A 16,331-nucleotide genomic window follows, 5' to 3' on the forward strand; every position below is an offset into this window, starting at 1 on the left:
TTAACAGGGGCTGGAGCAGTGGTGCAAGCAGTAGGGCATCTGCCTTGCAAGCGCTAGCCTAGGATGATGACAGTTCGTCCCATATGGTCCCCCAACCCAGGAGTGATTTCTGAGTGCATAGCCAGGAGTATCCCCTGAGTGTTACCTGGTGGCCCAAAAACAAACAAACAAAAAAGACCCCCCCCCCCAAAAAAAAGCAAAGGAAAGCAAAGGAAAGGAAAGGGGAAGGGAAGGGGAAGGGAAGGGAAAGGGAAGGGAAGGGAAGGGAAGGGAAGGGAAGGGAAGGGAAGGGAAGGGAAGGGAAGGGAAGGGAAGGGAAGGGAAGGGAAAGGAAGGGAAGGGAAAGGGAAGGGAAGGGAGGGAAAGGGAAGGGGAGGAGAGGGAGGAAAAAGGAAGGGGAAGGGAAGGGAAGGGAAGGGAAGGGAAGGGAAGGGAAGGGAAGGGAAGAGAAGGGAAGGAAGGAGAGGGAAGGAAGGAAGGAAGGAAGAAGGAAGGAAGGAAGGAAGGAAGGAAGGAAGGAAGGAGGAAGGAAGGAAGGGAGGGAGGGGAGGAAGGAAGGAAAAAGGAAGGAAGAAAGTAAAAGGAAGGGAAGAAAGAAGGAAAAGGAAGGAAAAGAAAAGGAAGAAGGAAGAAAAAGGAAGAAGGAAAAAAGGAAGGAAGAAGGAAGGAAAAGGAAGAAAGAAGGAAGGAAAAGGAAGGAAAAAGTAAGGAAAAGGAAGAAGGAAGGAAGAAAAAAAGGAAGGAAGGAAGGAAAGGAAAAAGGAAGGAAGGAAGGAAGGAGGAAGGAAGGAAGGAAGGAAGGAAGGAAGGAAGGAAGGAAGGAAGGAAAGAAAGGAAGGGAGGGAGGAAGAAAAAAGAAAGAAAGAACAAAAAGAAAGAAAAGCAATACTGTAAACCACATTACATCTGCCAAAAATGGTGAAAAAGAAAAAGAAAAACTAGGGCCAGAGTGGTGGCACAAGCGGTAAGGCATCTGCCTTTTGTGCACTAACCTAAAACAGACCTTGGTTTGATCTCCCAGTGTCCCATACGGTCCCCCAAGCCAGGAGCTATTTCTGAGCTCATAGCCAGGAGTAACCCCTGAGTGTCACTGGGTGTGCCTCCCCAAAAAAATGTTAAAAAAAAAAAAAGAAAGAAAGAAAAAGGAAAAATTTTAAACAAAAGTGAAAAAAGGACATGAAGGGCCAAGCTCCTCAAAGGGTGGGAACACTTGTGATACATGTGCAGGCCTATGACTTTATACTTCCTGAACACTAAGAATATTCTTGCTGGGCCCTAGCAACCCTTCTGTAGATGTATCAATCCCTGGAAATCATTAAAGAATGCCCAACACTACGAGGGCTGGACTCACAGTACAATGAGCTCAGAGGTTTTATCCAAGTACCCACCCTAATGGTCCCCTGAGCACCACCAGTAGTGATCCTGGAGTTACAGAGCCTGGAGGTGTAAGCCCTGAGCACTGCTGCATTATGGCCTCTCTCCAACCTCCCCCCCCCCATATAAAACAAAAAATGAAAAAAAAGAACTGACATTCCTGTTCTTTACAGCCTCTGAAAATTTTAAGTCTGTGTTAACTGACATAAATATGGCCACTTTGGCTTTTTTAGGGCAATTATTTGCTGTGGGATTGTTTTCTTAACTTTAACTTTGAGCCTATGTTTGCACTGGATTTTTTTTTTAAGCATAAAAAACAAATTAAATGTATTTTCTCAGAGTTCTGTAAGCCAAAGTCTGAAAACTTAGTGTCAGTAGCAATGCATGGGTTGTTGGAGTTCAAAAAGATGAGAGTTCTGGGATTCTTTGAGCTTCTGGAAGTGACCATGCATTCATGAGCTATCTCTGGCTCTGGCTTCAATCTCTTCAATCTTATCTCCATCTTCACATTGCTTTCCCCAGTTCTCAACATCCATACCTTCTCCTTCGTCCTTGAAAAGGACACTTGAATACTCTGGAAAGATCACATCTCAAGATCCTTCTTCAAGTCCATGTTCTCCCGTTGAACATGTATCTCACTGTTGTTATTAAAATTTAAAGAGTTCTAGTGTTGGTAAGGGGATGGAGGCCTTCTCGGTTCAGCCCTAGCTTAGCAAGGTCTGAGGTTCCAAGATGTGGGGTATCCCCCTCCCTCAACTTCTTGTTTTTCCCCCACCTGAATGTTCAGAACTGCCCACACCTTGGATTGGTTGGGGTAGAGGAGTCTGCCTGGGGGAGAGAAGGGATAAGAAGGAGAGTTAGGAGTCAGCAAGGAGAGCCAGCAAAGAGATGTCAGCAAGGGAAGCCTGGAGAGCAGATACAGAGCCCAGAGAGAGCCAGAGAAGGAGCAGAGAGATGACTGCTTGGAAAAGGCTTAGATAGAAGCCATGTGAGGAAATGAAACATGGCGGCGAGGACCTGAAAATAAAGCTGGCTGACTCCTTGGAACTTTCATTGACTGCTTGGGTGAATTTCTCCACTTTCACCCTGCAACCTTCAGACCTGCCAGGCTGTAGGGGCTGCAAGGTGCTGGGCCAGAGCCGAGAAAGGCGCTCACCATTCTTCTACCAACATCAGGACTCATTAATTCATATTTAAACAACATCTCACTTGCTTGTCTCTATATCACTTTCCTTTTCCACTCTGGAGAAGTCCATGTACTTCCTCTCTCTTTCCCTCAAATCTTTTTTAGAGTAAGTTTAAATAAAAACAACTTTTCCCTCACTAAAAAATAGGGTACATCAGGTAGAGCATTTGCCTTATACATGGCCAACCCACATGGTACCCTGATCAATGTCAGGAATCATGTACTGAGTGCAGAGTCAGGAGTTCAGAGCCAATATCCAATTTGACCCCAAACCAAAAAATCCTTAACTATATATCCACAAAATCCTTTTTCCAAATAAGGTCAAGCTTATAGTTTCTAGTGCATTTGTATAAAGACATGCCACTGGAGAAATGGGGGATAGCACACCATTTAATTCATGACAATAACTACTGAATGAAACTATCTTTGATTTCCTACCTTTTTCTTTATGTGTATCAATCAAAGTTCACATATTAACTTCTTCTAATCTGGTTTCCAATTCACTGGTGACTGACTTTACCCACCTCAAGGGCCAGGTTTTGTATTCCTCTGGATGATCTGCTGCTGGAATAAATCAGCCTTCTGCTGAACCCTCAGATATGCTATCTCCTCATTCAGCTCATTCCTTATGTTTTTTTTTGGGGGGGGTGGGGACACATCCCAGTGACTCTCAGGGGTTACTCCTGGCTATACACTCAGAAATTGCTCCTGGCTATATGGGACACCGGGGGATCAAACCACAGTCTGTCTGTCTTAAGTTAGCAAGTGTAAGCCCTACAACTTGCACCACCACTTCAGCGCCCCATTTCTGATTTTCTGAAAGTTAGTAACCATCATGGCCACTATGATATTCCAAAGGACCATGGAACCATCCAACAACCAAAGGATTATATGACTGGTTGGGACCTTCCAGTATCTTGAAGTTCATACCAATGATCCATGATAGAAAGACAAAACACTAAACATTAGGGAATTCTGCACATTCGAGGAAATACATATGGTACTACTTCAGGTCCTGAACAAATGAATGGGTGTAATTCTCAAAGAAGTGACATCAGCTACAGCACAAAATGTAGACAAAGAAGAACAACAACATCCAGAGGAAGGTCATACTCAAGCTGTATAAAGTATTCTTGGTGATGTGCTCATTTTATTGTATTTTTACTTTCCTTTCTGACCCATAGAGTCTCACTTGATAGACCTACTGTGAATCTTATGAAATTTTACACATGTAAGTTCTTTGATCTTGCTGCTTGCAATATTCTGTCTTTGACTTTTGTCATTATGATTACAATGTTCTTGGAATTTTTCTATTTGGGTCTATTTTAGATGAGACTCATTGGACCCTCTTGATCTGGATGCATGCATTTCTCAATTCTAGGAAATTTTCTTTAGGGGGCTTCGGGTCACTGGCATTGCTTAGGTAGTTACTCCTAGCTCTGTATTCAGAATTACTCCTGAAGGGAGTCATATGGGGTACTGGAATCCAGCCCAGGTTGACCATGTACAAAGGCAAATGTTCTACCCACTGTACTATTGTTCCTGACCCTTCTTAGAAATTCTTATAAGTACCATTTTTAATCCATTTATCTATTCTTTATTATTATTAGAACTTAGATTATTCCCTATAAAGTGATTGCTGCAGTGAATATAGGGAATATATATTTCATATTAGTGTTTTCCTGACATTCATATATTTCATATTATTTAAGTACCAAGAAGTAAAATCAGTGAATCGTATATCTATTTGTAATTTTTTGAGGGCAGCTCCATACTGTTTCCCCATAATTGTTGCGCCAATGCACATTATCACCAACAGCTCATGGTTTCTTTATCTCCACATCTTTTCCAACATTACTGTTTTTGTCCTTTTAAAAGATAGGCCATTATGTATCAGGAATGTTCTGAGTTCATTTGTATAAGCAGCATCTACCCCCACTACCCCATGGAAATGAAGGTATTCTGAGGTGGCCACAGGTAAAACTCATGTAAATAGAACCCCAAGGCTTGAAAAAATGGAGTTCAACTAGTAGGACAGGGAGAAGACAAGGTCACAAGGGAGCCATAATTGAACAGTGGTCTAAACTTTAGTCTAAACAAATAGTCCATGCCACATATTATATGCTTTGCAAGAGGTGGGTATCGGTATTATTTTATTTATCTACCCCTGTGGATAGGCTTCTTTCTGACTCAAGGGAGGAGAGGCACTGTAGGCCATGTGGTTGTTCCTCAAAGTCTATCTAGGCTTTAAACATGTAATTAGTCTTCTTGTGGGAACCAGAAATCAGGCTGGTAAGAATTATTTAGGGACTGGGCCGTTAGCTCAGCGGTTACTTCGGCAAGCTTGGCCTAACAATCATCTTTGATGGTTCGAGACCCGCGGGTGCTTCCAGTCCTTTAAAAAGAAAAAAAAAAAGAATTATTTAACACTGGTAGTCAGGGTTTGGGGTTCTTTCTTGCTAATGTTGACTCAAATCTACTACTTTTGCCCTTCCTAAAATAAAGTTATTGGCAGTACTGATGAAACTATGTTAGCAAAGTGGCCGATTTGATAGTACTGTGGGTAGGGCACTTGTCTTGCACTTAATCCACCCCAGTTTAATCCCCAGGATCCCATATGGTACCCCAGAGTTTGTCAAGAAACACTGAGCTCAGAGTCATTAAGTAAGCTTTGGGCATTGCCAGGCATGATCAAAAAAACAAATCAAAAGGAACAAAAAAGTCAGTAAAAACTATGAATATTGGAGCAGTGCACAATACCTCTGTGCTTAATGAGGGATGTAATTTACTTTAACAGGTTTCATCTCAGAGTGAATTTAGCATAAAGAGTCCTAGTGTAGCAAGTCTCGTGTTCCCTGTTGACTGAATGAGCTTACTCTTGGTACTTGAGAATTGATATTGTTCTACCCCTCAGGACTAGGGCCAGTATCTTTTGAGTTTAACACTAAGTCTTTTGAGTTGAACTCTAAATGATTCTTCAAATATGCTAATATTGTCTTTATGGATACACAATAATTTCTTGGAGGCAAGAGAATCTTTTTATATATCTTTCATATTCTGTAGTATTTAGCAGAGTTCAGAACAACATGGATGCTTAATTTTTAATTACTCTAATAAAAATTAGTAAAATAAAGCAAACATTTCCTTCTTGTAGTTCATATTGTCCTCACATTCTTTATTCTCAAATGATATTTTCACTGTGGTAAAAAGGGCAAAGGTGCCACACCATGCAGCATAGACACCTTCATTTTAGGGGAAGCACAACTCCAGATGTATCTATTATGATTTTCTTGGAGCAGTGAGCTGATATTCCCCCAAGAAAAATTTTAGCCAGCAGGTTCATTGGTGGACATTAATTATACCCCCTACGTGGATTACTGGCAATATTTCTGAAACTTATGACATGATAGTGACATTACAATTTCTTACTATCTGGCACATTATCTTCCTTGCAAAATTATAGGCCAAAATTATAGGCCTCAGTCAATGATTCAGGGAAATCTTCAGCACCAAAAGTCTATAGTTCCCCCTCTGGCCAAATAAATCTGCATTTCTAAAGCAAATTAATCAACTAAAATGCAAACCCCCTTCTCCTTATGTTACTTCCTTTCTTTTAGCTCTGATTTCTTTTTACCTGTATTGGCTAGTTTTTGATATGTATATTTTAGGGCCTGCTGTCATTGTGTCCCTTCTTCTAAGACTCCCTGTCTTTTGTCAGCGTGGAAATTCCTGAGACTGGGTTGAAGGTATATATATTACCAACATGGAAGAGTAAAATTGTCTCACATCTATTGAAGATGCGGATCCCCATACATTTATTTTGTGTGCTTTCACTATTTCTTATTTCATATTTCGCCACCCGTGCAACCCACTCTCCCTGAAATGGATTCATTAAAATCCCACTGGCACTGTAAGACAGAAGCCACCTGTAACACAAAGGAATTAATGCAATCTGCACTATTTGTAATAGCCAGAATCTGGAAACAACCCAGATGCCTGACAACAGATGAATAGCTAAGGAAACTGTGGTACATATACACATTGGAATACTATGCAGCTGTCAGAAAATCAATAAACTCATAAAATTTTCCTATACATGAATGGACATAGAAACTACTATGCTGAGTGAAATGAGTCAGATGGGGAGAGAAATAGATACAGAAGAGTCTCATCTGTAGAATTTAAGAAAAATAAGATAAGAGACAGTATGGCAATAATACTCAAGAGACAATAGAAATGAGGGCTGGAAGGACCAGCCTATGATATGATGCTTACCACAAAGAGTGGTGAGTGCAGTTAGAAAAATAACTACACTAACAACTACCATGACGTTGGTAGTGAATGAGAGAAATAGAATGCCTGTCTCAAATACAGGCATGGGGAGAGGAGGAAGAGATGGGGGCATTGGTGGTGGGAAGGTTGCACTGGTGAAAGAAGGTGTACTTTTTATTTTTAATAATATTTTATTTAAACACTTTAGTTACAAACATGATTGTGGTTGGGTTTCAGTCAGGAAGGTATACTTTTTATTACTGAGACCCAAATACAAACATGTTTGTCACCATGGGGCTTAAATAAAGATATTATAAAGAGAGAGACAGAGAGAGAGAATTAGGGCTGGAACAATAGCACAGCGGTAAGGATTTTGGGTTGAACACAGCTGACTCAGGTGGGACCTGGGTTCTAGCCCTGGCTTCCTATATGGTCCCTCAAGCCAGGAGCAATTTCTGAGCACACAGCCAGAAATAACTCCTGAGGGGGTGTGGCCCAAAAAACAAAACAAACAAAAAAGAATTAGTGCAATCTACTTCTTTTATTTTTCCGCACTTTTCATTGTAATGTAAATGCTGGGGAAGAGGTTGTTGATAGAACCAAAATGAAATAAATTATTATAGAACAGCTGATAATAAGAAATAAATCTTCAGTTGTTAAACTATATCTATTTTTTTAATATTTGGGCACCACACCTAGCATCACTCAGGGGTTACTCCTGACTCTGACCTCAGGAAATGCTCCTGGCAGGCTCGGGGGGACTATATGGGATGCCAGAGGAATCGAATCTATGTTGTCCTGTGTCAGCAGCATGCAAGGCAAACGCTTTATTCCTGTGCTATCATTCTGGAAATCATAAGTGATGGTGAAAATATATAGAATACAATGATAATATAATGAGACTAAGTAATCTCAGTCTAATGTATCAAAACGAACTTGTGGTAGAATAAAATGCAAAAATGAAAATTAAGTCTTTCCAGATGAAACTCAGTTAATTTATACAATAAGTATGCCTCATTTTATTCCCATTCTTTGGAGCAAACTTTTGTAAACCATGCAAATATTAGACATTTACTTGCAAATTTCTCTTGCCTCTTTTTATATGCACTGCATTTTGAGATTACAATTAAAAATTGTATTTTTGCTCAGAATTCAGTTCTTTCACTGCTTTGACACAGAAATTATTGTCAACAGACTTTTCAATGTGGATTGTGCCTTTCTCTTTCCAAATGTTGACTACAATGCCAAATATAATGAGCAGGCAATGTGATTTCTTAAACACAAAGCTATTCAGTGCTCCTACTCAATTTCTCAAATGTTCCTTTTTCCCTCTCATGTTTACCATTTTTGCTCCTTCTCACATTTCCTCCTGGCAGGAGATGTAGGATTTTGTGACTTTCTCAACATCTGCCTAGGGTTGTGTGTTCACTGACTAAGGCTGCCACAGACTGAATGGCCTCAGTAACAGAAATCAATTTCCTCACAGTTCTAGAGGCCAGATGTCCTAGATACAGCTGCTTTCATGTTTGCTTTCCACGATCTCTTTGCAGAGAGAGGTCCTCTCACCCTGTCATCACATGGTTATGCCTCTGCTCATGGTTTCTGTGTCATAATCATTTATTTTTTTAAAAGAGTCAGTTATGTTGAATCATGGTCCACAAGAATAAACTTATTGAAAATAGATTACCTCTTTAAAGCCTCTACCTATAAATAAGGATCCTTTCTAAGGTTTAGGGTTTACCATATAAATTTTATAATGTGTGTCAGTAAATAGCGTTTATTATAAGGACATGTTGTTTTTATCATTTATTATTTAATTATGAAATATGGGGCCAGAGCGGTGGCACAAGTAGTAAGGCAACTGCCTTGCATGCGCTAGCCTAGGATAGACTGTGGTTTGATCCCCCAGCATCCCATATGTTCCCTCAAGCCAGGAGCTATTTTTGAGCACACAGCCAGGAGTAAGCACTGAGCGTCACCAGGTGTGCCCCCCCAAAACAAAACAAAAACAAAAAATAAAAGAAAGAAATGCATTTCAGGTAAATTTATTATGATGTTAGGTATAAATGCCATCATTCAAATGCACAACAGAGTACCTTATCTTTTCTTACATGATTAAACCAGTGGTTTTCAATGAAGATATAAGAACACTTAGTACACTTTAGAGATTTTTCCAGACATTTGGTTATTATTGTGACTAAGGGAAATATCTGGTTATCTTTGTAACAGCTATACACTTAAATACATGGAAAATGCTTTGTTTAAATTTATATTCCATTTTACATTAAAGGTATTGGAGTCTATTGATTTTTGAGCTCATAGGTAAATTACTTATGAATTTAACACAAAATTATAATGGAATCCTGGGATAATTCACTGGAAGTGTCAGCCTTGCAAGCCTAAGACCTATTTTCCTATCCTCAGAACGATATCCAAGTACCTTGATGCTGGCAATCCATGCTGTACACTCTTTGTGTTAAATTTCTTTCTTGTTTTTCTCTTTGCTTTTTGGCTACAGCCAGTGATGCTTGGGAGTTACTCTTGCTTCTGAACTCAGGAATTAGTCCTGGTTGTGCTTGAAGGACCATATGAGATGCCAGGATTTGAACCAGGTTACCACATGCAAAGCAAAACCCGTAACTGCTGTACTATCACTTCGACCCCAAATTTTTTCATAGCAGAAAAGTTTTATTTAATTTTCTTTCTCAACACTTAATCTCGAAATACATAAAATAAAAGATAGGTGTTCAACGTATAGTTGTTAATAAGATTATCACTGAATCATTATTTTATTCTTGCCATTGTGAAAATACTTGAGAAATCATTATAGCTTTTACTACCAAGACATTAATAATTGTATTGGATGATCATTTTAGCTAATTTCTGTATAACTGAATATTTTACTATTCATTAATAAAAAAAACACAAAACATAGAAAAAATATAGAATTAGGAGGAGAACTAGAAAAATGTGTCTTTTGAGGAGAGTCCTTCAAGAATGAGACCAGTATCCTATGTCTACTTCTTTGTCCTTTTGGGGGGAACAGAGGTATATCAAGTAGTTCTCAAGGCATCAAGGAACTATTCCCTACCTTACTGACCAGCCAGATAGGCAAACCTAGACTGAAGATGTCTGAAGATGTATACTGCTTGGACTCCACAGTGCTGGGCTACCTGGTAAGGTGCTTGGGAACTCCAGGGCTATCCTTGGCTCAGCTCTTGGGTCATAGTGATCAAATTGGTGGCCTGAGCATACAGAATATTTGCCCCATGTTATCTCTCAGGCTCTTGGTACTTGTTCTGAAATACGAATTTATTGTCTGAAAATTGTCTGTGTTTATAGTCACATAAGATTTATTATGGAATTTTTCCTAATAGAAACTTAAAATCTACCCCACATACACACAGTTCTTCAAAGAAAAGAAAAATCATGAAAGAAAATGATTCGTAGTCAGATCTAAAAAAACTATTTTTCACTTCTAGTATCTAGGAAATCAAATATTTCTTGAAATGCAGATGAGTTTTGGGATCATCATTGAAGCTGTGTGTGTGGTAAAGTGCATACTTCATATGTACAAGGTCATGGATTGGATTTCTAGCACTAAAATAAATGAATGAATAAAATAACAACAAAATGCAGTTGGTCTTTCCAACATTGCAAGCTGCATTCCCTAAAAAACTAACTTGGAGATGGTGATGCACAAGTAGGAAGTTGTTCAGGATTCTGGTAAACAAGACCAGGAAGCAGGACTGTGCAAAGGGAAAAGTTGGTGCCATGAAATCTTGGCACTTTAGCTGATCACATAGGGATAAGTTGATACTGAAGGGTTTTTGTTTGTTTGTTTGTTTTAATTTTCTACATTTCATAAGTTGGGATTGGATTTTTATGTCTCACATTAATCGTTTTGCCTTTAAATTGGGTTTGCTTCCAGAAAAGAACACTACTTTGACATGATCCTATGTGAATCCATTCTGTTCTGTTGAGAATGATTCTCAAAAAAGACTCAATTGGGATTTCTGAGGGTCTGGAGAGTTGGGGTTCAGACCTGAGGGTGGCCAGGCTTGCCAATCACCACCACTCACTTTGTGTCCAGGAAGGAGCAACTTCACACATTTTCAACCACCAAGTACATACATTTTCAAATTATGATGTTAGTTGTTTTAAATAAAGTGGTCTCATTTTACAATTAGTCTCTTCCTGTCTTGTGAAAATTTTCTCTTCTTGTTAAGGATTTGGAGTCCTGCTTTTTTTTTTTTAAGCAGTTGATTGATTGATTGATTGATTGATTGATTTTTGGACCTCACCTGGCGATGCTCAGGGATGCCAAGAATTAAACTGGGTCCATTCCAAGGCCAGCTGCATGCAAGGAAAAATGCCTTACCTCTGTGCTCTCTCTCTCTCTCTCTCTCTCTGGCCCCTGGAGTCCTGCTTCTCTTTCTTTCACTGAAGATCAATCTGAAGAATGAGACAAACCAACCCACCTTTCAAGTGATCATCTTAACATCCTCTCTAATGTATTCAAAGTGCTGAAATACAAGTATTAATATTTTAGTGAGGATGTTTTCCTTTAAATATATGATTATTGGTTTGCTTTCATTTAAAAATAAAAAGGGATCTGGGGCCGGACCGGTGGCGCAAGGGGTAAGGCATCTGCCTTGCCCGAGCTAGCCTAGGACAGACAGCGATTAGATTCCCCCGACACCCCGGCATCCCATATGGTGCCCCAAGCCAGGAGCTGTCACCAGGTGTGGCCCCAAACCCAAAATAAAGAAATAAATTAAAATAAAAAGGGATTTAATTGCAAAAGAAAAAAGAAAAAGGCAGATGAAAGGCATTATTTCCTGTCTTGATAAAGATATTAAGATAACCCCCTCCTCCCACTCAGTGAACTAGAGACATTGGAGATGTCTGATTCAGATCAAGAACTGTCAGAACAACAACAACAAAAGAACTGTCAGAACAAATAAGGCAATTTTGTCTAAACACTTCCCTCTCATCTACCTTAGAATAAATAACCAAATTGTGATTGAAAAATACATTTGATTCCTTGTTCTCTTTATAACATTTTGTTTCTTCCTGTTGGTAATAAAAATGTGTTTCTAGATTATTCTTTTAAGATATTTTTATGAGAATTTTCAAAGAAGGTCCTCAAATGATCTCTCACATTAAATTCATTTTTTTCAGTTAAACAGTCACCTTGTTCAAAGTAATTCTAGCTCTCAGATAATTTAAAAGTCTAGATTTTGTTTTCCTGATTAAAAGCAACTTTTTGTTTTGGGGCCAGAAAATCTATTTTGATTCCATACCAACAGCTGAAAATTTTGTGATACAATAGGAATGAAATAGGCAGGAGTGTATTATTTTTCATAGTTTTATGTGGCATCAAGGGTCTTTCATCATATATATAAACATAGCATGTCTATTTACAGAAGAAATTATTTCTCTATTTTTACTTAATTGGTTGTCTAAAGTGTTCATATTATGCTACATTGAGTATGATATTTAACAAGGCTTATTTCATCATGCTCTGCTCAGAGCTTCATCAGTTTCATAGAACACCCAGAGTGTTAAACTAAACTTCTTCATTGGTGACTGTATCTTACTATTCAAACCTTAGGCATTTTCATATTGCTTTTCTTTGCTGTGACTTTGGAAGACAGATAGCCTTGAATTTGGAAAGTGCCCTAATCAAGGGCCTGGCTGGTGATATGAAGAAAGCTGCATCACTCTGTGGCTTTCTGTTTGGCTTTTTCATTCTAGCTCATTTGTGATTTTCATCCATATATGTAAATTACTTATGGTCTTTTCTGCATTGGGGCAAATCATTCTTATTATTGCCTAGGTAACAATCACACTAGTGTTAACATTTTTATTCTGTTATTTAAACATAATGGTTTACAAAGTTATTTATAAAACAGTTTTTTCAGGCATTCAATGTTCCAGCACCAACCCATCACCAATTTAGATTTCCCTCCATTGTCCCCAGTTTCTCTCACTCCAACAAGCTCTTCAGTTTGTTAATATAGCAGTTTAATATGCATAACTGGATACAGAGAAGCAACAGTCTGACAAGGGATAAGGGGCAGGAACTATAGCACAGTGGGTAGGGTGTTTGCCTTGCACATGGCCGACCAGGGTTAGATCCCCATCATCCCATATGGTCCCCCTGAGCTTGCAAGGAATGATTTCTGAGTGCAGAGCCAGGAATAACCCTGAGCGCCACCAGGTATGGCCCAAACATCAAAATAAATAAATAAATAAATAAATAAATAAATAAATAAATAAATAAATAAATAAAAATTTTATTACTTCTGGAAGATGTCTGGCAATACATTCATATTACTATGCAATATTAAGAGCGGGAGAGAAAGAATCGCCTTAAAAAGGCAAAAAATATGGTTTACAAAGTTATTTATAAAACATATTTTGCTGGGCCTGGAGAGATAGCACAGTGGTGTTTGCCTTGCAAGCAGCCGATCCAGGACCTAAGGTTGTTGGTTTGAATCCCGGTGTCCCATATGGTCCCCCGTGCCTGCCAGGGGCTATTTCTTCTTTTTTTTTTTTATTTAAACACCTTGATTACATACATGATTGTGTTTGGGTTTCAGTCATAAAAGGAACACCACCCATCACCAGTGCAACATTCCCATCACCCAAGTCCCAAATCTCCCTCCTCCCCACCCAACCCCTGCCTGTACCCTAAACAGGCTCTACATTTCCCTCATACATTCTCAATATTAGGACAGTTCAAAATGTAGTTATTTCTCTAACTAAACTCATCACTCTTTGTGGTGAGCTTCCTGAGGTGAGCTGGAACTTCCAGCTCTTTTCTCTTTTGTGTCTGAAATTTATTATTGCAAGAATGTCTTTCATTTTTCTTAAAACCCATAGATGAGTGAGACCATTCTGCGTTTTTCTCTCTCTCTCTGACTTATTTCACTCAGCATAATAGATTCTGTGTACATCCATGTATAGGAAAATTTCATGACTTCATCCCTCCTGACAGCTGCATAATATTCCATTGTGTATATGTACCACAGTTTCTTTAGCCATTCGTCTGTTGAAGGGCATCTTGGTTGTTTCCAGAGTCTTGCTATGGTAAATAGTGCTGCAATGAATATAGGTGTAAGGAAGGGATTTTTGTATTGTATTTTTGTGTTCTTAGGGTATATTCCTAGGAGTGGTATAGCTGGATCGTATGGGAGCTCGATTTCCAGTTTTTGGAGGAATCTCTATATTGCTTTCCATAAAGGTTGAACTAGATGGCATTCCCACCAGCAGTGGATAAGGGTTCCTTTCTCTCCACATCCCCGCCAGCACTGTTTGCTCTCATTCTTTGTGATGTGTGCCATTCTCTGTGGTGTGAGGTGGTATCTCATTGTTGTTTTGATTTGCATCTCTCTGATGATTAGTGATGTGGAGCATTTCTTCATGTGTCTTTTGGCCATTTGTATTTCTTCTTTGTCAAAGTGTCTGTTCATTTCTTCTCCCCATTTTTTGATGGGATTAGATGTTTTTTTCTTGTAAATTTCTGTCAGTGCCTTGTATATTTTGGAGACTAGCCCTTTGTCTGATGGGTATTGGGTGAATAGATTCTCCCACTCAGTGTATCCTGGCACTATTTCCTTTGAGGTGCAGAAGCTTCTCAACTTAATATATTCCCATCTGTTAATCTCTGTTTTCACTTGCTTGGAGAGTGCAGTTTCCTCCTTGAAGATGCCTGAAGTCTCAATGTCCTGGAGAGTTTTGCCTATGTGTTGTTCTATATATCTTATGGTTTGGGGTCGGATATCGAGGTCTTTAATCCATTTGGTTTTTACCTTTGTACATGATGTTAGCTGGGGGTCTAAGTTCAATTTTTTGCAAGGCAGAGTGCTGATTGCTCTACCTGCAGAGTCTCCACCCGGCTGTGCTTCTTCTGAGGAAACTGAGCACCGGAAGGGAGCCCTGTCCTACCCTTCTCTGTCTTTCCTGAACTCTGGAAGCTCTCCTCAGAGCCCTGGGAAGCGAACCCCAAAGAAACTACATTCGGAAGCTACCCAGCGAGCCAGTGACTCTCCTCAGAGTCCTGGGAAGTGAACCCCAAAAATACAGCATTCTGAAGCTGCCCAGCGAGCGAGTGAAAACTACGCCTGACCAGTGGGGCCCGACTGTGAAAAACTGTGAGTGCTGCCTGTGTGTGTCTCTTTGCTATCCTGTTGCGTGAACCTCCTGAGAGTGGGCTGAAAAGAGGCTCCAGAAGGCACTTAGCTCCACTTCGCTACGCAGCAGTGCGCTCTTTCTAAAAAAAGAACACCATCACAAGAAGAAAAAAAAAACCACACTAAGAACTGTGCTGGATCACAGAAGCAAGAATTTCTCTCCAGACTGTCTTCTCTACTGCGTGCTTGGGCCTAAGATTTGATCCTGTGTGAGGCTTCATCCACGGAGGACTCCCCTACCTTGGAGGCAAGTCGGCCCATCCAGAAAGGGCGGAGCCAGAGAAGTGTGTTGCCTGCATCATATAACCAATGAATACCACCACAACACGTAGGAAAACCCACAATACAAGTGTGACAATGGGGAAACAACGCAGGCCAGCATCAGACATAGAGAATGAAGATGACAATTCTGATGACCAGTTAACGACCAACCAACTAATCAATCTCTCAGATAAGGACTTTAGAGTAGCAATATGGAATATACTCAAAGAACTCAAAGAAACCATGAATAGAATAGAACAGAACACTAATAAGAATCAAGAAAATATGAAGACAGAAATCACAAAACTCCAAACTGAAATAACATGTCAAATAACAGGCCTGAAAAAATCAGTAAACGAAGTGAATGACAAAATGGATAAGCTCTGGGACAGGGTATCAGAAGCTGAGAATAGACTTGGTGCTGTGGAAGATGAGATACATAACAATTCCATACAACAGGAGAGATTGGAAAAAAAACTTAAAACAAATGAACAGACAATGGAAAAATTAGTCAAAGAATGGGAACAGATGAAAATAGAGGTCTATGATAAGATCAACAGAAACAACTTAAGAATCATTGGAGTCCCAGAGACCCAGGAAGAAAATTTCCAGGAAGAATCAATGGTCAAGAACATCATTAAAGAGAAACTCCCAGAGCTAAAGAATATATGTGATCAAATCCTGCATGCTCGAAGAGTACCAAACAAAAGAGACCCAAGAAAAACCACCCCAAGACACATCCTATTCACAATGACAAATCCCACAGATAGAGACAGAATTCTGAAAACAGCAAGATCAAAAGGGGAAATTACATTCAAGCAAGCATCCTTGAGATTTACAGCAGACCTGTCACCAGAAACACTAAATGCCAGAAAGCAGTGGTGGGATATTGTGACAAGACTGAATGAAATGAATGCTTCACCTAGAATACTGTATCCAGCAAAACTCACTTTCCGGTTTGACGGAAGAATACATGATTTCACAGACAAAAAACAGCTCAGAAACTTTATAGACTCAAAACCAGTCTTAAGAGAAAA

Source organism: Suncus etruscus, chromosome 4 (assembly GCF_024139225.1).
Source record: "Suncus etruscus isolate mSunEtr1 chromosome 4, mSunEtr1.pri.cur, whole genome shotgun sequence".
Lineage (NCBI taxonomy): Eukaryota > Metazoa > Chordata > Mammalia > Eulipotyphla > Soricidae > Suncus > Suncus etruscus.